The 23053-nt window shown below is 42.9% G+C and overlaps 1 protein-coding gene across 1 annotated transcript in view; it reads right to left on the reverse strand.

Moving 5' to 3' along the window:
• patj (PATJ crumbs cell polarity complex component) overlaps positions 1 to 6000 on the reverse strand; it is a 101883-nt gene extending 95883 nt beyond the window's left edge. Inside the window, exon 1 of the mRNA XM_082524221.1 lies at positions 5879 to 6000. The gene's annotated coding sequence lies outside the window, so the exon portion shown is untranslated. The remainder of the gene's footprint in view (positions 1 to 5878) is intronic.
• Between the last annotated feature and the right edge of the window lie 17053 nt (positions 6001 to 23053).

Below are 23053 nucleotides of genomic sequence, written 5' to 3' on the forward strand. Positions count from 1 at the left end.
TGGAGAAGACTCTGAGCAGCAGAAACCTTAGGGTCACCCACAGTTTGGTTCAGTCTTAAAAAGAGGAATGCTAGAAGATTTGAGTGGATGATCTCAGGATTCTTTCCATGGAGAAGAAAACATCTTCATAAAACTGTAGATTTACACAGAGTGGATTTTACTAGCAATGCCTTCATAAATGTAAGTCCAGCCATCTGAAAGGTGAGATTAAAAAGCTGTAAAAGCTAAAGTCTCGTGGACTTCCACCTGAAGACATCACAGACATGGAAACTCGGTCTTCAACACCTTCCATCCAGGCCAAAATATGGCACATCACACATGCCAGGAGAATGATGGTTTCACTTCAAAGCTATTGTGGCTGTGTCAGAATCAGCATCAACATATACGTTACATTTTAAACACATCTGTCTGACCTCTTCTGATGTCTGGACGTTTTGATTCAAGTAATAATTCACATTGAAGAAGTTACAGCAGCACGATTTTACACAAATGTGTTATTTATCTTAAATCTTAACTTTATCATAAATGTTTTAAGGGATAATTTCTCACAGCAGCACCGTGAGGACTTGGGTCAGTCTGGGTTTGATCACAGCAGCATCTAGTGGGCATCAAGGGAACTGCAGATGGTCACATGTCAACAGAGGAGGCTACTGATTGGTTCGTAGAAAATTCCCCTCTAGCCCCTGCAAGCTTGGGTCCTCCTCTGTGACTTGAGGGTCCTGCACAGTATCTTAGCTGCTCCTGGGACTGCGCTCTTCTAGACAGATGTCTCAGATGTTGTTCCAGGAATCTGCTGGAGCCACTCGCCTAGTTTGGAAGTCACTGCACTAAGTGCTCCGATTACCCCTGGGACCCCTGCTGTCATTTTTTATTGTTACATCTATCACTATGGCTGTCTTCCTCTGCTTGTCCACCACTACTATGTCCAGTTGGTTAGCCATTACCAGTTTGTCTGTATCTGGAATTCCCACGGGATCTTAGCTCGGTCATTCTACACCACCCTAGAGGGCGTCTCCCATTTTGACCTTGGGACTTCCAGGCCATGCTCAGCAAAAATGTTTCTGTATACTATGCTGGCTGCTTGGTTGTGGCGTTCCATGTATGCCCTGCTTGCTAGCATCTTGCACCCTGCTGTCATGTGCTAGATTGTCTCAGGGGCATTTGTCCTGTGCTGCCATGATTAGTCCCTCTGTGCTGTCTTTCAGTCCAGCTTTGCCAGCCACTGGTAGGACTTTTGGATGTCAGCCACTTCCTCTATCTGCCAGTGGTGCATACCGTGCAGGGGCCTAGCCTTCCATGGTGCCTCAGGTATAGACTAAGCACACGGTCAGTTGTGGCTATCTTCCTGATGTACTTGTGGATGTTCATCATCTCATCTTGGTGGACCATGTCCAACATATATTTATATATACACACAAGTCCGTCGTCACAAAATACTGTGATTGGGAGGTAAAACACACACACACACACACACACACACACACACACACACACACACACACACACAAAGAGTGTGCTGTGTGGGAAACAGAGGCCATGAAATTACAGTTGTGTCGGTTGGAACGAAGTAGGAGGAAAGTTTGCAGATAAGGTGGAAGCTTCATGCAAACCTTCACCCAGCTGAGTGTGTGCCCTCCTGCACTTCTGTCTTTGTGAGGACCAGGAACGAGGAAACTGGTGGGGCCTGCAGGTCTGAGAGGAGGAGGGTCTGAGGGTTCAAACCAGGATTCAGGGTCAGAAGTCCTCACGAAGACGGATGTCCAAATGTGTTTGTTGATGGAAGTTCACAAAATAAATGCCAGACCGCTATAATCCCTGTGTGTGTGTGTGACCAGATAAGTCATTTCAATATTCACACTCGGTCGGTCACTGTGTGACACGGGCACTGTGTGAAGCTCAGCTGCACCGGTGTGTGTGTGTGTTTAATTTTTACACATTAATATCAGAAAGCAGAAATGGATTTTCCATTAAAGAGTGTTTGGTTTGAAAAATCGTTCCAGGATTTGAACCTCTGGCCTGATGTTTGAGACTGGACAGATCTGATCACTAATGTGTTCAATTCAGAAAATCATGATATTGGTGCTGCAGCTGCCTGTGTCTTTATGAATCTGCTTCAAATAAAGATTCATTTGTAGGATAATTAAAAATAGGTTACTTTATTTTACTTTTGTCCTTTGGTTCAAATGTAAAATTAGAACAAGCGTTGTATCAAACAAGAAGGCAGCTCACTCTGTGGTGCTTCCTTCACATATAATTTATTTTTCTCTCTCTTTAAATATAATTTAGCGCAAAGTTGTTTTTATTTGCCCTGTTGAAACCCATACCTGGCATCATTTTGAGTGTCATTATTGTTTATTTTATTGTATTACTTTTATTTATGTGAACATGTGTCACATTCATTTCATTGTTTAATAAAATTTGGTTAGATGTTTCGTCATAAATATCAAGAGAAAAAACGTTTCTTTAAAAGCATAAAGTATTCAGGAGCACAGTCCATGTATTTAAATTCTTATGTATGTAAACAGTTATAACCTGTTATTGTGATGCACAAAAAGTCACAATAATGTAATGTGGTGTTTAGAATCCCCATATATCATTCCCTATATGCCGATATACTGTCAGTACAAACAATGGCAATGGCAAACAGCTTTAGGAGAGGTCAGAGGTCAAACATGATGCGATATTTTTAATCTATATGCTGACAATACACAGCATGCTTGTTTCTAAGTTATTAGCTGTTGCTCAATTTTCCACCAATAATTATTCAATAAGCTGCATTGACCCCTAACACTTGGGCTTGGCCGAATCCTTCACAGCTCATTTACGGCAGAGTCTCAGTTTCAGCAACCGTGTTCATGCTTCAGAAACAAAGTCTTTAAATCAGGTACACATCTGTATCTCCAGGTCATCACAGGTAAATGATGGCCTGTCAGCTTGGGGTCAACTGCAGCAGTGTCTTCACGTTATTCCAAATTTTAAATCCCGTCAGAGAAAATATTAATGATATATTTATTAATTTACCAAACAAAGGGTACTGAGCCATCTGAGGTGCAACGAGCAGCTAACCCCCCCTCTTCTAATGAAGAGCTAATAATTCCTCCTCCTCTTTTTCTCCTCGTGTCCTTCAAGGTTCTTCAAACAGAGCTGGTCACGATTTAAAGCATCTGATCTTTAAATATGATTTTATGTCCCTGCAGACGAGACATTTACTCTGACAGGTCAACGTCTCCCCTGAGGAGGAAGCCCAGCCCACCACCGCCTCCTCATGTCATCGTGACTCTGTCCTCCACATCCTTTCCTCGCTGCTGTGATTCACAGACTGATCTTCTCCTCACGTCTCTGCTGTGGAACACTTCAGACTGACGTAAACATACACACGTTTAAAGCCTGATACAGAATCTGTTTGGCTACTGCGATTTCCTTGTTTCTATAACTCACCTGTTTAAATTGTATTAAAGCTGAACATTATATAAAAGTAAGAGTGCAACAAATCCGAGCTCAGGATTTTTCCACAGACTGTAAAACATGGACATACCGTATTTTCACGACCATAAGGCGCACTTAAAAGTCTTAGATTTTCTTCAAAAAGTACGGCGCGCCCTATAGCGCAGTGCGCCCTGTGTGTTGTAAGGAGGACGTAGTAGAGAACACCATGAGAACGCTAAAGGGTGAAGTGTGGGCGTTGATCGTATATACCGGACAATCGCACATACCTGTATAAAAGGACAGGTATGTGCATTATGTGGAACATCGTTGTTTTAACAACCCTGAAAATGGCAAAGAGACACGCTTATGAAGCACAGTTTAAACTGAAGGCCATCAGCTATGCGGAGGAACATGGAAATCGAGCAGCGGCGAGAGAATTTAAGATTAACGAATCGATGGTTCGCAAATGGAGGAAGCTAGAAAACAAGCTCCGGCAGGTCAAGAAAACGCAGCTGAGTTTCCGCAGACATAAGGCGAGGTGGCCCGAGCTGGAGGAAAGACTCGAGCGGTGGATCATCGAGCAAAGAACAAGCGGGAGAAGCGTTTCGACGGTCACCATTCGGCTAAAAGCAGTTTCACTAGCTGAAGAGATGAACATTGAACATTTCCAAGGAGGTCCGTCTTGGTGCTTTCGTTTTATGAAACGGTGCCATTTTTCCATCCGGACCAGGACTACGGTAGCGCAGCAACTTCCAGCGGATTATAAGGAAAAGCTGGCCATCTTCCGGTCCTACTGCAGCAAACACATCGGCGACAAAAACATCCAGCTCAGCCACATCACGAACATGGACGAGGTCCCGCTCACTTTTGACATCCCGGTGAGTCACACTGTGGAGAAGAAGGGGACCAGCACGGTAGCGATACGCACAACGGGGTATGAAAAGTCTTCTTTTACTGTTGTGCTTGGCTGCCATGCTAATGGACAGAAACTCAAACTATGGTGATTTTTAAGCGAAAGACTTTGCCTAAAGAGAAGTTTCCAGCAGGAATCATCATTAAGGCAAATGAAAAGGGCTGGATGGATGAGGAAATGATGAAAGAGTGGCTGAGGGAGGTGTATGTAAGGAGACCAGGTGGTTTTTTCCACGCATCACCATCGCTCTTAATCTGTGACTCTATGCGTGCCCATCTCACAGCCGATGTGAAAAAACTAGTGAAACAAATGAACCGTGAGCTTGCTGTCATTCCGGGAGGCCTGACAAAGGAACTCCAACCGCTGGACATCGGTGTGAACCGCCCGTTCAAAGTAAGGCTGCGAGCGGCCTGGGAGCGATGGATGACCGATGGAGACCACAGTTTCACTAAGAGTGGAAGGCAGCGCCGGGCGAGTTACGCCACAATTTGCCAATGGATTGTAGATGCTTGGGCTAACATGTCTGCTGGCACTGTTGTTCGAGCTTTCGCAAAAGCCGGCATCATTTCCGAGGAGCCGCACGGCACGGAAAGTGACTCTGACAGTGAAGAAAGTGAACTTGGCATGTTTGATGGAGATTTAGCGCAGCTGTTCAATTCAGACACAGAGGATGAGGACTTCGATGGGTTTGATTGATGATAAAAATGTGAGTACCAAACTTTGTTTTGCTCCTGCTTTATTTTTAAATATGCACACTTGTATGCTTGTGTGTTGTTGATGATGACGATTACTGGTAATAAAAATGTGAGTACCAAACTCAGTTTTGCTCCTGCTTTATTTTTAAATATGCACACTTGTATGCTTGTGTGTTGTTGATGATGACGATTACCAGTAATAGAAATGTGAGTAAGGTACCGAACTCAGGTTTGCTCCCGCTTTATTTTTAAATACGCATACGGTACTTGTATGCGCCCTATAATCCAGTGCGCCTTATGTGTGTGTTAAATACAGTAATGGCACACATAACTGAGACTGCGACTTTTAGTACAGTGCGTCTTATGGTCGTGAAAATACGGTAGCTTAAATTTACATGATGCTAACGTGAAAATGCCTTAAACTTGCATGAACAGCAGGGGGCGACACCTTTGGTTTCCAGTCTGACTCTATCAATCAAAAGGTCCTGGCTGATCCAGGATCTGCTCATTGCCTCTCAAAAGCTGTTAGCCAATCGCCATTAGGTGATCGCCCACTTATATAGCGCTTTTCTACTGTGAGCACTGTGGAAGAAAGCCAGAGATTAATAATAACTAACAATTAAATGCAGAGAGGTGAAAACACATCGTGAGAGAAGAAGAAAGGCTGATCGTATTTAAGAATGAAGCATTAATTAATGGCAGGACTTCTTTGAGCAGTTTTGTAGGAGTGGGGTCTGCAGCAGCAACGCTAGGCTAACACTAACTAGCTAGCAAGATTATAAACCCGGTGCTAAACTAAGAGAAGCCACAAAATCAGTTTGAATAAGAGTAAACATTTACTCACCAAGTCAGTGTATCAGGTAAAGATCCACAGCAATGACAACAATAATATTTTGAGCTGACGCTTTTCCAGGTTTGCTCAACATATTCCATAACAAATGCTGGCACCATGAACATGCGGACTGATCCGAGAGGGAGGAGGACGGTAGTGACGGGGCATTTTCAAAACACATCTTTCATCCTTCCGCACTTAGAAGCAAAACTTCCATCTTACTTAGTTTTTCTAAGTTAAGACAACTCAAATAAATTGAGTTGATCAGCGGTTTTGCATAAAAAGTACTGGTAACTTATTTAAATCGAGTTCTAATAACAAATTGATAAAAACTGAGTTCAGCCTATTTAATATTTTTTAATTAAACACAATATTACATTTTACAGTGTACATCTGTGAGATGATTATGAGTAATTTTTTCTCTAATGGTTAAAATCTTATTTGTGAAGAAATTCATGAAGTCATTACTAGTTAATGGGAATGGTTGGGAGGGAATGGTTGGCTCAACGGTGCTCTGACTTTTGTCAGCCTGGCTACGGTGCTGAAGAGAAACCTAGGGTTGTTCATATTTTCTTCAATCAATGATGATGTCACAGTCCTGGGTCGGTGACCCAGGGTTTTATATTATCATTAATCCTCGATTTCATTATGATTTGTCACTAGTAGTCTCTTGGTTTTTGTTTCTTGATTTCTAGTTCCCTAAGTTCTTTAGTATCTCCTGATTTCTAGTCTTTAGGTTTTGGTTATGTGCCTTCTGTGTTTTGTCTACTCGGTGCCTTTTTCGTGTCCCACAGTTCATGTCTCTGTGTCTCAGTGTCAAGTCCGCGTCTTTGTGACTGTCTCTTGCTTCCTCTTTATTTTGATAGTCTCGGTCCTGTGTGCAGTGTGTCTGGTTGTGCTTGTCCCAGCTGTGTTACCTCCTGTTCCCCATCCTTTCGTTGTCCTGCTTGTGTATTTAAGCCCTGTGTTTCTCTCTGTTAGTTGTTGCGTCGTACCCTCACCATGCTGTGTTTTTCTTCTGTCCTTCTGGTAATGTTCTGGTTCTCTGTTTCCCGGTTTTGTTTTCTAGTTTCCCATTTTTCTAGTTTGAGCTTCGTGTCTTGTGTTTATCTCCAGGAATAAAGCTGCTGCTCTTAGTTAATCATCGTGTCTCTGAGTCCTGCGTTTGGGTCCTACATCCTTGCCTGCCACAGCACACATCATGACAGATGAATAGTAAGATGTTCTACCTTTACGGTAGGCATTTTTATAAAGCAGCAAACTATTTCTCCAGGCTAAATGACGATCTTCTAAATTTGTGATACAGAGCAGGCAGTCCTTCTGATTTGAGGCTCTCTTTTTCACAGGCGCTACAGTATCCAGAGTCATAATGAACTAAAAACAGAAGCTCATGTTAAAGTAAAGACAGGAAACAGCATATCTGGTCATTATAAAAGGAGAAATAATCTTCAGATCAACAAATGGCGTTCAGCAAGCCGCTCGTGTCCTGTTCTAGTTTTAATATTACCATCCATCTAAGGAATAAAATCTGTCTGATACTGATCAGCCACACACACACACTTGCTGGAAGCCTGCTGCCATTGGCTACACTCGGCGGTGGATGTGGTATCGATCACAAACACCAAGAGCAATTATACGAGTTCACGCTGAGTCTGGAGCTCATCACTATTCACCCCAAAACACACACACACCCTTTGATTAATGCTAATTTGCGTGTGGACGCGGAACGCCTTAATCCTCTTCTGTAATTGGTCTTTCAGGATGTCTGAGGGGAAATTGGAGGGGCGTGTCCGTGGCCCTTTGTTACAGCAATGTCACCGTGGTTACCGTGGCTGGGTGTGAATGGATGACCGGGAACAGAGAGAGAAACTTTAATTGTGGATGGAGAAGTTTGACCATAAAAGTGGAGCTGCTGCTCGCGTCGTCGTCAGGAGCTGAGAACATTGGCAGAATCCACCTGTGGAGAGATTTATGGCCTCACAGCATCCACACAGTCAGAGACGACTTCAGGTCTGCATTCTGCGCTCGCCTCACACTGTCACACACTAATATACACAGTAAAATAATCCTGTTTTATCTCAGTGGTCCAACAAGAGCTCAGACTGCCCCACTGACATCCTGAAACATGGACGAAAGCTTCAAGTCCAGGATCAAACCAGGAAGCCTTGCTGCTGCTTCCTGCTGACAATCGGATGAACCCACAATCTGTTTCTTTCTTTTCTTGTTCAGAAACATCAGGATCGGTTCATCATCGCTTCATGTTCACTCAGTTTTTTCCACAGTAAGTCTTTTAAAGACAAAAAAAACAGCAAGTTCGGAGTGTACATATGGTACACTACAAGTTCAGTAGTCAGTCATTTTTTAGCGAAACGCTTGGAGTGTAAAGGCCTTAAAGCAAGGGTGGAACTCTTTAAAAATCTATGAAAAAAAGAAAAGCTGTGAGCCACCGTTTTCCAGATTGTTTTCCTCTTTTTGTCTCCATACGGAGCATTTACCTGCATGCAGAGCTGAATGCTCTAACCTGACTGGATACCAGAGCTCAAAACTGCAGAAAGCAGAAAGCTTCTGGTAACAAAGGTTTGTAGTCTCGGAGGATCAGAGCGCTCACACCTGTTTCACCTGCATGTTTCTGCCTGAATGTCTGGGTCTGTAGTTTCCACGCTTCACAGCACCGCCTGCAGCCATGACTCCACCAGCCGTGTCTTCACCCGGGGCCAGTCGCCCTCATTAACGCTCTAAATTCCACCCTCGCTGGCCCACTGCAATCTGTCCATGAGACAGCCTGGAAACAAATATAGTGAACAAACAACGAGCGACGTTTCACACTATTAAAACTGCTCTGCTTGATCATGTGACTCTCTCAATGTCACATTTGCAATAAGCGGCTGAAATCTGTGGAAAAAATGATGCCGTCCGCCATCTCACTGGGTTTGTCCTGAACCACAGTCAGTTTAGGCACAGCTGATCACAGCTTCATGTCCAAAACTCTAACATCTGAACTCCCACAGACGGCAGAACCACAGAATCAGCCCTGATGTCAGATCAGCGTCATTCAATCCACTGAACAGCGCTTCAGCGTTCAGACGACTCCGGGATCTGTTTGACTCATCAGAGGCTCGTTCTGCTAGATCCACCTGCAGCTGTCACGCACCTCTAACAAACACTGCTGCCTGCAACAGAGCTCTCTGAGGGTCAGAGGTCACACGGAACAAAGAAGGTTCCCCAGGGTCACATCACAGCTGAACAGGAACAGTCAGCTGAGACTCCACCCTGAACGAGGAGAAAAAGCTCTTCACCCTCAGACACACTCCAGGCTCAAACACCTCAGAGTTTTGGCCAGAAGACCAAACAACGTGAATGTCACCTGAACCCATCCCAGCTGACGGGACAGGAACACAGGGATGCTTCGTGAGCTTGGCTCCAATCACACACCTGAGCCTTATAATCATCGGTGAACACCAGGTTAAAACAGTCTCTATGTGGTCCAGTATCAGCTACCCGGTTTTCCCACAGCAGGTCAGGCTTCAGGTCTGTGTCATCCAAACTGTCATGGTACCACCAGGGACAGAAGCCTGGATAGAGAAACAGAGCGCTGAAGTGCTGCTGCTGCACGTCTGCGGCATGGACCAGGATTAATATCTGACAACATGCCATCAGTGTCAGATCCTCAGCTGCTCTGCTAAAATGAAGGATATCTGCTTCAGCTGATATCTGCTCAGTGTGCCTCTCTCAGACTTCCAGGGAACCTTTTAGACTTTCAGTCCAGTTCCTTCTAGTCCCAGTTCTCCCAGAAAGCAGGACAGCAACGATGGTAGACCAGCGGACCCCAACCTTCGGGCCACGGACCGGTACCAGTTTATGGTTTTCAAGGTTTTTATTATTATTTTTTAATTGTTTTCGCTGGGTCTTTTCCCGTGTATTATGAATAAATCTTCCTTTTTTTTGGTACCAGTAATGGTTTTATTTGTTGTATTTATACACGGCACCTTAAAAGCCGGTCCGTGAAAATATTGTTGGACATAAACTGGTCCGTGGCGCAAAAAAGGATGGGGACCACTGCTGTAGATGAGTTTTTGTGTCCATCCTTTTTTCACAGCACCATCGTCATGATTGATACACGTGTGTGTGTGTGTGTGTGTGTGTGTGTGTGTGCGTGTGTGTGTGTGTGTAAATAAGGGAAAAATAGCCAGCTTTTTTATCCTGATTTCAGACCACTTGACATCCTTTACAGAGTCCCCACTTCCTGTCTGGGGGTCCATTTCCTGTGGTCCAAACCTTTTCTGTTGATGCTCGTTCTGGAAGCCCAGTGTAGGTGTTCGTCTGTGTTTCAGGGTGTGAGCCTCTTCCAAGTTCACAGCCCGACCTCTGGACTGTTGGTTTCTGTGTTGTGGGGGCATATCAGGTCATGGCCATGTGTGTGTTTTTGTGTGTGTGTGTGTGTGTTGTGGAAAGGCGATGCCTGGTGTTGGCGGCTGGCTGAATTATTCACGCTCCTCTGCGGTTGTCTCCCTCCCTGAAACCTGAGTAGAGAAGGTGAGGCTGCTCCCACCCCTCCTCCATCCACCAGGCACCCGGGGGGGAAACTGAGCTCAGCCGACAACAACACAACACACATCTGAGGAGGAGGAAGAGGAGGAGGAGATGAACCAAGAAGGATTTCTGAGATTAACTGAATAGCTGACTTTAGATCACAAACACTTAAAAACACGTCCTGGGAAGAGATGCTCACATGCTCATGCTGTGAAACACTGTTAGAGATGTTCATACCACACACACACACACACACACACACACACACACACACACACACACACACACACACACACACACACACACACACACACAAACTCTGCTGACATCAGCAGATCTGATAGGCAGCAGAAGCAGAGGTCTCGCTCTGCCTGGATTTCACAGCCTGTGGTCTGCAGAGACGAGTGCTTCACGGACGGATTACTGAGCGTGCTCAGAGGGGTGAGGATGTAAGTTTATCCAACAGTACAAAGTTAAAACAAAGAGATAACAGCGCCGGTTAACGGGGAATGCAAATGTGCACAATGTGTTGTTAGCATTTATGAACTGGTGTCCTGGTGTTTCAGCAGAGCTGAAAACAATATTTATGTCGGGACTTTTTACTATCCTGGGTCCTGACTCTTTGTTGGGGTCAGTGTTTTTTGGGGATGCCAACATTTGTAAGTTTGTTCACGTTTGGTTTGCCTCATTTAACACTCATCATTTACATTCAACATTGTCACCCATTCACATTGACATGACTGATTTTTCTGACTTCATACACCAGCTTGTTATTAGTTTTTCACTATTTAATACCTGCTGCAAGTGCTGCATGAAGACTAGAGAGGAGATTATTTAGGGGGAGCTGATATTAGATAAAAGGGAGACTTCACATCTGTGGTCATATCCATATCCATATGAAAATCTGTTGTGAGCCGTGTAACCAAAAAGAATGGCCGAACTTGGAACATTTGTTGTTTCTCCATCAGAGGAGTCATTGGAAAAGTGCACAAAGGAACAGCTGTTGAGACTTGCTGAGCATTATCCTTTTCTTGTTACAGATAAATGCCTCAAAGAACCAATCAAAGTCTCTGAAATTAAAGTTGTTGGAGATGGGTCTTATTAAGGTTGACCAGGAAGGGTTTCCTTCTGTGTTAAATCCAATTCCAGAGGAATCGCTTCCCTCAGTTCGTGTGACGCCGGCTGAGTTTTCTGGTCTTACTTTTGAGCAGCAAAAAGAGCTTCTTTTAATTCAGCTGGAATTTGGAAAAAATAAACGTAAATGAAGTTAAAAAGCAAATCGAAGTGGAAATGATTTGTAGGCAAACAGAAAAAAGGCTGGACATTTCTCATCTGTCCTTGGACAAACAGTTGGATGATGATGGGACATTGCATCCTTTTGACATTAATAATTTGCGTTAAGTCTCTCAATTTAATGAAAAGGGCCCAGATTCATTTTTTGTTTTCCTTGATTGCGTTTCCAAAGCTAGAGGCTGGTCAGATGCAGAGTGCGCGCTGTTGCTTAAAGGTAAGGCACGGGAGGCGTCTTTGAACTCTATTGATTTCTGTGATTAAGCCAAAATTAAGTTTGCTGTGCTTAAAGCTTATGAGCTTGTATAAAGGCAGAGGTTCAGAACATCAGAAAAGAGAAATGGACAAACATATGTTGAGTTTGCCCAATAAACTCCTTAATTTAAAATAAAAAAATTATTTTCAATTAACTTAACAAGTTATTTTAAATGCTGGCTGGGTGCACTTGAAATTTCCACATTTGATGACTTGTGTGAGTTAAAGATTTTGGAGCAGTTTAAAAACATGCTTTCGGCTGAAGTAGCAATTTAATTCACTGAGAAAAAAGACCCAACTGCTGCTGAAGCTGCTGTGCCAGCAGATGAGTTTGTGCTGCTCTATGAGAGAGATTCTTGTGATTGTGAGCTTCTTCAAGGGGAAGCTTCTGCAGGAGTACATCCAGCATTGCCTGGATGCATGGTGTTTGCTTTATTTTGGGCAGTGGTTTGGCTGGTAGTGGGGTTTGGGCTGATGTTCCTCCTGTACCAATTGTGACATATTTTCCAAAGCAATCTGTCATGACGGTGTTGGTCAGTTCCCAGAGGATTTTTCTGCTTGTGTGGTTACACGTGCCGGAGTTGCAGGTTCCATCTTTAAATAAGTTTTCTCTGACAGTTTCACAGAATGTGCTGTTCCATGAGCAGCAGAATGATCAGAGTCTGAAAGATCTATTCAATCGAGTGTTGCCTGAAGCTGAAATACACAGTGAAGTTTGTGGTTATATGTTGCATAATGGTCTGTTGTTTCGAAGGTGCTTCACTCTGGTTGATGATGTCACGGGAGATACCATTTGTCAGTTTTCAGTTCAGTGTTTGGTATTCCTAAAACAATACAGAGTGACCAAGGTTCGAATTTTTCATCCTACGTGTTTGGAGAAGTTTTAGAAACTCTGCACATAAACCGTAATCTATGCATACCTATTGCTTGGTAAAGACTGGAAAGAGGGTCTTCCGTGGCTGATTCTGGCTGCAAGAGACCAGGAAACCACAGGCTTCAGCCCCAGTGAGCTTGTGTTTGGACATAGTGTGCGTGGACTCTTGGCTGTATTAAAGGATAACTGGGTTGATTCAGAGCCACCTAAAACCTTGGTTGACTTTGCAAAGACTAGAATAAAGGACACAAAACATTGTGAGTTTAGTTTTAAGGGACCATGTTTAGGCGCTGTTGCCAATTGTGCAATCTCCTTTTCAGGCCCGATATACAGGTCCTCATATGGTTAAAGAGAAACTTTCTGATCTTCAAACCCAAAACAGAAAAAGTCAGTTAAGCTCTGTCATGTAAACATACTCAAACCGTATTATGCAAGTGACCAAAATTCTAGTCAGTGTTAAGAACTAGTTTTGTCTGTTTCTTTGATGAAATACCAGAACCCGATGACAGTTTGCTCTATGGTTCAAAAATTCAGAGTCTCTTGTAACTTGGATAAGTTGCTGTCTCATTTTCCAGAAGATGAATGCAGTGAGTTGTCAGAACTGATTTTGAAGTATCTGTTTGTTTGGTGATGTTTCATCTTGCTGGATGAACATAAGCATGAGCTTGATGTTGGAGATGTAGGCTACAGCCAATCAAGCAGCGGTTCGATCGCATGGCACCAGACAAACTGAAACATTTGACTGCTGAAGCTTCTTTTATACTCCAAAATAACATTGCGTCTCCTTCTTCCTCTAGCTGGGCTTCCCCATGTATCCTGTTGCCAAAGCCAGAGAAAACATCAAGATTTTGTATGGATTTTAGAAAAGTCAATTCTGTATAAAAACCAGAGTCTTTACCATTGGCACGGATGGATGACTGTATTGGCCAGGTTGGATCGACCAAGTTTGTAAGCAAATTTGATCTGATTAAAGGTTATCTGCAGGTGCCATTGTCAGAACAAGCACAGGAAATATCAGCTTTCGTTACCCCTTCTGCTCTTTATAAAGTTTTACCACTTGGCTTAAGAAACACTCCAACTCCGGTTAATGAATAAAGCTGTGGCCAGCTTAGAGGGCTGTTCAGTTGTTTTTGGATGATTTGGTAATATACAGTGAAATGTGGTATGCTCATCTTCATCGCATATGAGTATTGTTTCATCGACTGGCTAATGCCAATCTTACACTTACTACAATCACAAATTTAGAAGATCATCATTTAGCCTGGAGAAATAGTTTGTTGCTTTATAAGAAAGACCTCCACAAAGCTAGAACATCTTATTATTCGTCACTGATTATAGAAAATAAGAACAACCCCAGGTTTCTCTTCAGCACTGCAGCCAGGCTGACAAAAAGTCAGAGCACTGTTGAGCCAACTATTCCTTTAACATTAACTACTAATGAATTATTGAACTTCTTCACAAATAAAAACGTTAATCATTAGAGAAAAAATTACCCATAACCATCTCAGAGATGTAAGATTATCTACAGCTACCTTTAGTGCCATTGATGTTAAGTTAGACTCTTTTTCTCCAATTGATCTTTCTGAGTTAACTTCAATAATTACTTCCTCCAAACCATCAACGTGTCTTTTAGACCCCATTCCTACAAGACTCATCAATGAAGTCCAGCCATTAACTAATGCTTCAATCTTAAATATTATCAACCTATCGCTAATAATCGGCTATGTACCACAGGCCTTCAAGCTGGCAGTAGTTAAACCTTTACTCAAAAAGCCATCTCTAGACCCAGCAGTCTTAGCTAATTATAGGCCAATCTCCAACCTTCCTTTAATATCAAAAACTCTTGAAAGAGTAGTTGTCAAACAGCTAACAGATCATCTGCAGCAGAATGGCTTATTTGAAGAGTTTCAGTCAGGTTTCAGAGCTCATCACAGCACAGAAACAGCTTTAGTGAAGGTTACAAATTGTCTTCTTATGGCCTCTGACAGTGGACTCAACTCTGTGCTTGTCCTGCTAGACCTCAGTTCAGTGTTCGATACTGTTGACCATAATATTCTATTAGAGCGTTTAGAACACACTGTAGGTATTACAGGTACTGCACTGCAGTGGTTTAAATCGTGTCTATCTAATATGTTCCAATATGTTCATGTAAATGGAGAGTCCTCTGACGTTAATTATGGTATTCCACAGGGTTCAGTGCTAGGACCAATTCTGTTTACATTATAAATGCTTGCCTTAGGCAGTATCATCAGAAGACATACAGTGGGGCAAAAAAGTATTTAGTCAGCCACCGATTGTGCAAGTTCCCCCACTTAAAATGATGACAGAGGTCAGTAATTTGCACCAGATGTACACTTCAACTGTGAGAGACAGAATGTGAAAAAAAAATATCCATGAATTCACATGGTAGGATTTGTAAAGAATTTATTCGTAAATTAGGGTGGAAAATAAGTATTTGGTCACCTCAAACAAGGAAAATCTCTGGCTCTCACAGACCTGTAACGTCTTCTGTAAGAAGCTTTTCTGTCCCCCACTCGTTACCTGTATGAATGGCACCTGTTTGAACTCATCATCTGTATAAAAGACACCTGTCCACAGCCTCAAACAGTCAGACTCCAAACTCCGCCATGGCCAAGACCAAAGAGCTTTCGAAGGACACCAGGAAAAGTATTGTAGACCTGCACCAGACTGGGAAGAGTGAATCTACAATAGGCAAGCAGCTTGGTGTGAAAAAATGGAAGACATACAAGACCACTGATAATCTCCCTCGATCTGGGGCTCCACGCAAGATCTCATCCCGTGGGGTCAAAATGATCATGAGAACGGTGAGCAAAGATCCCAGAACCACACGGGGGGACCTGGTGAATGACCTGCAGAGAGCTGGGACCAAAGTAACAAAGGTCACCATCAGTAACACACTACAACGGCAGGGAATCAAATCCCGCAGTGCCAGACGTGTTCCGCTGCTGAAGCCAGTGCATGTCCAGGCCCGTCTGAAGTTTGCCAGAGAGCACATGGATGATACAGCAGAGGATTGGGAGAATGTCATGTGGTCAGATGAAACCAAAGTAGAACTTTTTGGTATAAACTCAACTCGTCGTGTTTGGAGGACGAAGAATACTGAGTTGCATCCCAAGAACACCATACCTACTGTGAAGCATGGGGGTGGAAACATCATGCTATGGGGCTGTTTTTCTGCCAAGGGGACAGGACGACTGATCCGTGTTAAGGACAGAATGAATGGGGCCATGTATCGTGAGATTTTGAGCCAAAACCTCCTTCCATCAGTGAGAACTTTGAAGATGAAACGAGGCTGGGTCTTCCAACATGACAACGATCCAAAACACACCGCCCGGGCAACAAAGGAGTGGCTCCGTAAGAAGCATTTGAAAGTCCTGGAGTGGCCTAGCCAGTCTCCAGACCTCAACCCCATAGAAAATCTGTGGCGGGAGTTGAAAGTCCGTGTTGCTCGGCGACAGCCCCAAAACATCACTGCTCTCGAGAAGATCTGCATGGAGGAATGGGCCAAAATACCAGCTACTGTGTGTGCAAACCTGGTAAAGACCTATAGTAAACGTTTGACCTCTGTTATTGCCAACAAAGGTTATGTTACAAAGTATTGAGTTGTATTTTTGTTATTGACCAAATACTTATTTTCCACCCTGATTTACGAATAAATTCTTTACAAATCCTACCATGTGGATTCATGGATTTTTTTTTTCACATTCTGTCTCTCACAGTTGAAGTGTACCTCTGGTGCAAATTACTGACCTCTGTCATCATTTTAGGTGGGGGAACTTGCACAATCGGTGGCTGACTAAATACTTTTTTGCCCCACTGTAGTATACATTTTCACTGCTAAGCTGATGACACCCAGCTCTATCTATCCATGAAGTAGTGGTGTGCGGATCGATACTGAAATATCGATTCCTCCGATACCAGTCATTTATGTTCTAGAATCGATTCTCACATTAAAATATCAATATTTTAGTAATTTAGGGTAAATTTGTAGTTTATCATTAACCGGAACACAGTGGAAAGAAAATATATCATTCGGATTGTCTACATTGGAAGGAACTACTTCCTCTTCCACCTTTCATAGTCATGTGCGAAATACGGCTGTATAAATGTGTCGTAGACCCTTGGCATGCGCACTCACAACAATGGCTGAGCGTAATTGGAGTCATGTGCGGACATATTTTACATCCACAAACAGCCGAGACGTGGTTTGCGATACATGTGGCAAGAAAGTGAGGTGTTGTGGCAACACCACAAATTTGTCAAACACCTCAGAGTAAATCATATCAGAGAATATGACGAGCGTATGTTGAAGCGAACTGAAGAGGAGGAGTGGACATGGACAGGTGCTGCTAGGGCGAGACAGACGTCTCTCATGGAGTCCTTTAGTGCTGCAGGGAGGCAAGGTGTTCAAATAGCGCACAACTTCAGGTTTTTTTTATTTCTATATGATGAATTCTGCATTATTAAGTGATAATAACAAGTAATCTGATGTCCTGTAATCATTATGATGCTGTAATTAGATATACAATAAAAGATACAATAAATAAAATACGTTTTTGTACAAAGTATTGGTATCGGATCAGTATCGTCAATACCACCCTGAATTCTACTTGGTATCGGATCGGAAAGGAAATCAGTGGTATCGCACATCACTACCATGAAGCCAGGTAACACACGCCAATTAGTTAAACTGCAGGAATGTCTTAAAGACATAAAGACCTGGATGACCACTAACTTTCTGCTTCTTAATTCAGATCAAACTGAGGTTATTGTACTCGGCCCTGAAAATCTTAGAAATATGGTATCTAACCAGATTCTTACTCTGGATGGCATTACTTTGGCCTCCAGTAACACCTTGAGGAACCTTGGAGTAATTTTTGACCAGGACATGTCCTTCAATGTACATATTAAACAAATATGTAGGACTGCTTTCTTCCATTTGCTCAACATCTCTAAAATTAGAACTATCCTGTCTCAGAGTGACGCTGAAAAGCTAGTCCATGCATTTATTACTTCCAGGCTGGACTACTGTAATTCATTATTATCAGGATGTCCTAAAAACTCCCTGAAAAGCCTTCAGCTAATCCAAAATGCTGCAGCAAGAGTACTGACAGGGACTAGAAAGAGAGAGCAGATTTCTCCTGTTTTGGCTTCCCTACATTGGCTCCCTGATGAAGGGAGAATTGAATTCAAAATCCTGCTCCTTACATACAAGGTCTTAAATAATCAGGCCCCATCTTATCTTAATGACCTTGTAGTACCATATCACCCTATTAGAGCACTTTGCTCTCGCTCTGCAGGCCTACTTGTTGTTCCTAGCGTATTTAAAAGTAGAATGGGAGGCAGAGCCTTCAGTTTTCTTCTATGGAACCAGCTTCCAGTTTGATTTCGGGAGACAGACACTACCTCTACTTCTAAGATTAGGCTTAAAACTTTCCTTTTTGCTGAAGCATATAGTTAGGGCTGGATCAGGTGACCCTGAATCCTCCCTTAGTTATGCTGCAATAGGCATAGGCTGCTGGGGGACTCCCATGATGCATTGAGTTTTTCCTTTTCAGTCACCTTTTTAACTCACTATGTGTTAATAGACCTCTCTGCATTGAATCGTACTTGTTATTAATCTCTGTCTCTCTCCGCAGCATGTCTTTTATCCTGTCTTCCTTCTCTCACCCCAACAGGTCGCAGCAGATGGCCGCCCCTTCCTGAGCCTGGTTTTGCCGGAGGTTTCTTCCTATTAAAAGGGAGTTTTTCCTTCCCACTGTCCCCAAAGTGCTTGCTCATAGGGGGTCATATGATTGTTGGGTTTTCTCTGTATGTATTATTGTAGGGTCTACCTTACAATATAAAGTGCCTTGAGGCGACTGTTGTTGTGATTTGGCGCTATATAAATAAATAAAATTTAATTGAATATTAACTTGGCAAAATGTGAGTTGCAGGAGGTTGCAGGAATCGAGCAGTATCCTCTACCAACAACAAAGAAGGAACTGCAAAGATTTTGGGGTTTGGTGGACGTCAGCCAAGTGGGTGCAGGGGCAGTCTTGATGTAAGAGGATGATCCTACATTGGTGAGACCAGTCAGTCAAGTTTAACTGTTATCAAGTTAGCTAGTCTGTAATTGAGGAGGCGCCATTAGGACTTATTTTGGCTTTGCAACACGTTGACCTATATGTGGGAGAAGGTTAAATTCCCTTAGTTGTTGAGACTGATCACAACTCTGACATTTCTACAGTTGCTCTGATGTCACAACCGACGCCTAATTCACTGTTTTTCCAGACATTTAATCTTGACGTCAGACACATTAAAGAAAGTAACAACATTATTGCAGATGCTTTGTCATGTGCTACTTTATTATAAAGTTATTTTCATTTATGACATTGTGGTGTTCCTCACCAGTTTTTACTATCTGTTTTTTATGTGCTTCTCAGGTTGGTGAAAACAGTGTAGAATGGATTGGTTAAGTGCAATCTTAATGTCAAATGTTGTTTTGATCCTTTTAGGGTCACTCTCTTTATGGTTGGGATGTGACGGCCCTGGTGGGTAGTTAATTGTTTGAGCCACTGCAGGAACGGATCCAATGGTTTCACCTTTATATTAGCCAAAGTTTCAGGAGCATGCATGATAGCTTGTGTGATATGTTCTTATTTTTTCCAGTGTGTTCAGATAAATGCACAAAGAGGAGCAACAGCCTGTTTATAAAACAAACAGCCCCATAGGAAACTACGAAGAGTTTAACATCAATCTATTAGTTCTTTGAAAGTGAGTTGTTTCCCCATTCTACATCACTACTCTAGAACCTGGGATTCCTCCATCTCCAAAATTCCACTCTCATCTCTGTATACACACATAACAAACCCATCCCGGATCAGCCCCCAATTTATTATAACATGAAAGAAAAAGTGAGCACAGCATTTTATCAGTAAAGGTGTAGGATGTGCATGTGCATGCACTGCAAAAATTATCCATCTTAAAATAAGTTAAAAATAATAGATTGTAGTCTAAATCTTCTAAATCTACCAGTGCAGTAAGAGAATTACACTTGATAAGAACTCTATGCACTCACTCATGAGTGTAGAGATGTGTGTGTGACTGTTTTAAAATGCAGAAAACAATATTCAAGTGTTTTCTGCACTATTGTTGTAACCCAGAATTTTCTTATATCAGGTCGGGTTTTTGACACTTCTGATGTAATCTACCTGAATTCTTTCCACCGTCTACTTCAGTTTGTCGTTCTTTCAGCTGTGGTTATATCGAGTATGTATGCAATAAGTTTTAATTGATTGTACACAAGAAGCTTTGAGTTTGCATTAACTCGGTGAGGTCTAAATCATCACTGGTGAGACCCGAATCCTAACCCAAGAACAAAATAAAAAACATTCTGAAAATTCTTGATGGGAGTTAAATTCTTTATTTCATGTCCTCTGACTGACAAGAAAACAGAAAGAATCATGGTGATATGGTCAGGGTTGGGATCATCACGGTCAATGACTCAGACTTCACAGAGTTAATGGTGTGAGCAGATTCAAACAAAACAGACTTCCAGAAGTGAAAAGCAGACTAAAATGACTGACTTGTGAAACAGAAATAAAGTTTCAGATACTGCGGCTGAGGTCACTGTCAGAGGTCAAACCTGGAGGTTTGGTTCAGCTAGCACATAAATATTGTGCAGCAGTTGTTGTCCTGGGAAGGAAAGAAAGCAGTACAGAGAGAAAAAGAAACCGAGGAGGTCGATAGAGCTTTAGCGTCTTTATTTTTTGTCGTTGTTGCATAGGAAATGCACATTTTGCTTCCAGTAAATTGAGTCTTTGTTGGACATGGAGTCACTAATGGGGCTGGGAGGGATGGACCTAAAGTTCACCATTTCAACAGAAACGAGAGAAACCGAAGGACAGACGGAGAAGTCAGTGCAAACTTCAGAACACAGAGGATGGACAGCTAATGGAGACTACACAAACTAAGGTTTGGCGACACCGGGTGGTGGACCAGCGCGGCAGCAGCAGAAAACGCCGCCCTGTTCCATAAAAGAGTTGTAGAGGCACAAGGTTTCAGTCAGTTCTGGGTGAGAATGAAGGTGGAGTTGATGGCTGAATGGTTAAACACAGGGTGGCGGTGTGGGTGAAGATGGTGTCTGGTTTCCATGGTGATTTGGGCAGTGAGAGTGGGATGATGGGATACGGTTATGTGACTCAGACTGCCCCGGGTTGCGGCCCGCCTGCCCAGCAACGCTCAGGGTAAAGATAAAGCTCTCCTTCCTCGAGATTGTCGTGGGTTAGTGACTGTTAGCTTCACCTCCAGCGGACAGGACAAAAGGCAACGACAGAAGCTTCTGAAAGCTGATTGAGCAGATCAATACGTTTGATGACGGCCTCAAACATCAAAATGAGTGAACTAAAAAAAATAATCAAAAAATGAATCCCTGGCTTTATTTGAACAAAAATGTAAATACAGGGCAAAAACTCCTAACGCTGGATTCTATTCTATTTTATTCCACTCTATCCAGCATGGAGTTAATCTCAATCTCAGCAGATCAGCTGATTTCAGAGCCTGTCCACATCAGCTGATTCTCATCTACACATTTAACTGGGAACAGGTTTTATTGTTTAAGCTGATTCTGCCTCTACAAGCCACATTGCAACCAACCCCACCTGATAATGCCCGTCTTTCTGACTTACAGTTTAGAATTTTTCACTGCTTTATATTTCTTTCTTTCTTTTTGTTTCAGTTTCAAATTTGTTTTTATTGTTTAAACATGTTTTTAGTTTTTAAATATTTATGTGTTTTTAATTAATACATAAAAATAATACAATCAGTTTAACCGCCTCAGGTTATTACATTGGTATTACATACGATCATGACACCTCTCAAGCCTCATGGGATGTTTTGCTTGTTAAACTGAAAAATCTTCACTTCGTGCACGTTGATCAGGAGACATTGGAGCACTCTGATGAAAACTCACGTTGGTGTAAGTTTGTGTCGATTTGTAGTTCTGTTTGAGTCGGTGAGATTAAATATTTATTTATTTGATTTTGGTGAATTTTGTCTTCATATTTTATGCCCAAAAAAAATCCAAAAAAATATTCAATAAACTCATCATCATCAGCCGCAGCAGCAGCTTGTCTCTCTGCTGAGGTCATGACCTGTAACCTGATCATGAGCAGTTTCATGCAGTGACCACTTTCTTTTCCCCGTCTACATCCACCAACCGTATTGACCTGCACCGGGAACCATGCATCACCGCGTGACGAAGTTCGTGGTCCTGACAGGACGTTAATGTTGTTTGCTGTTGTGAGTCTTTCTGTGCATCACATTCCTCAGGACAGAAGTACTGAGAGCACAGCGACTGCTCTGGAAGTTGTCTTCATCGTCTCTCCTCTTCTGCTGTGCAGAATAATATCACTGTTCCCTTTGGGACAGAAATTCAAACCACAACCAGCAGCTGAACTCTGGAGGCTCATCAGCCAACAGCCAAGTTTGCAGTTATTTCATTTGTTACTACATGTTTAAATGGATAAGATATTTAGAGCAGATTATTTATTTTGTTTTTATTTTTACAGGAAATGCTGCTTTGATTGTGACTTTAATCTTTAGACTGTACTGTCTGCAGTTCTCAGACAGTCGGGTTGGCTCATTATTATTATCCTTCATTAATGACATGAAAACATTTTAGATCATCCGTCACAGGAAAAGGAAACGGTGAAGAACACAAACAGAGCAGTATGTCGAGGCTGTTTGAGGGTTAAGCTGTGCAGAGCTGTGCACTGAGGAGCTCTCAGAAAGAAAGACGTGAATAAAGAGTTTAAAACAGGAGAGCATGTTTTAGAAAACCGGCTGCAGTGAAGCAGGCGGGAGGCGAATCGAGCGGCGGCGTCCTCTAACAAAAGCGTGTGGTCATCAAGAAAGTTTCCTGCCTGAAAGAGACGCACGAGTCGAAGGAGCTGTTCGGTTTCAAAGAGCCGAGCGGCATCGACAGACGCAGGAGCCACTGGAGGTGAGCTAGACGAGCCGATCGACCCCAGCTGGCCTGGGAGAGGAGGAGGAGAAGGTGGGAGAGGAGGAGGGGGGTCTCCCAGGTGCAGCTACCACCTCCTCCGTCTAAACCCTTCTCATCCTGGAGGAGCAGCAGCTCGTTTGAAGCCCCACTGAGGGAGACGCAGCAGAGGCAGGAGGAGGAAGGAGGGGGTTCGGTCCTGGAGAATGCTGAGCGCTGCAGAAAAAGGCCG

This window comes from Aulonocara stuartgranti (genome assembly GCF_965226115.1).
Source record: "Aulonocara stuartgranti genome assembly, chromosome: 23".
In the NCBI taxonomy this organism is placed as follows: Eukaryota; Metazoa; Chordata; class Actinopteri; order Cichliformes; family Cichlidae; genus Aulonocara; species Aulonocara stuartgranti.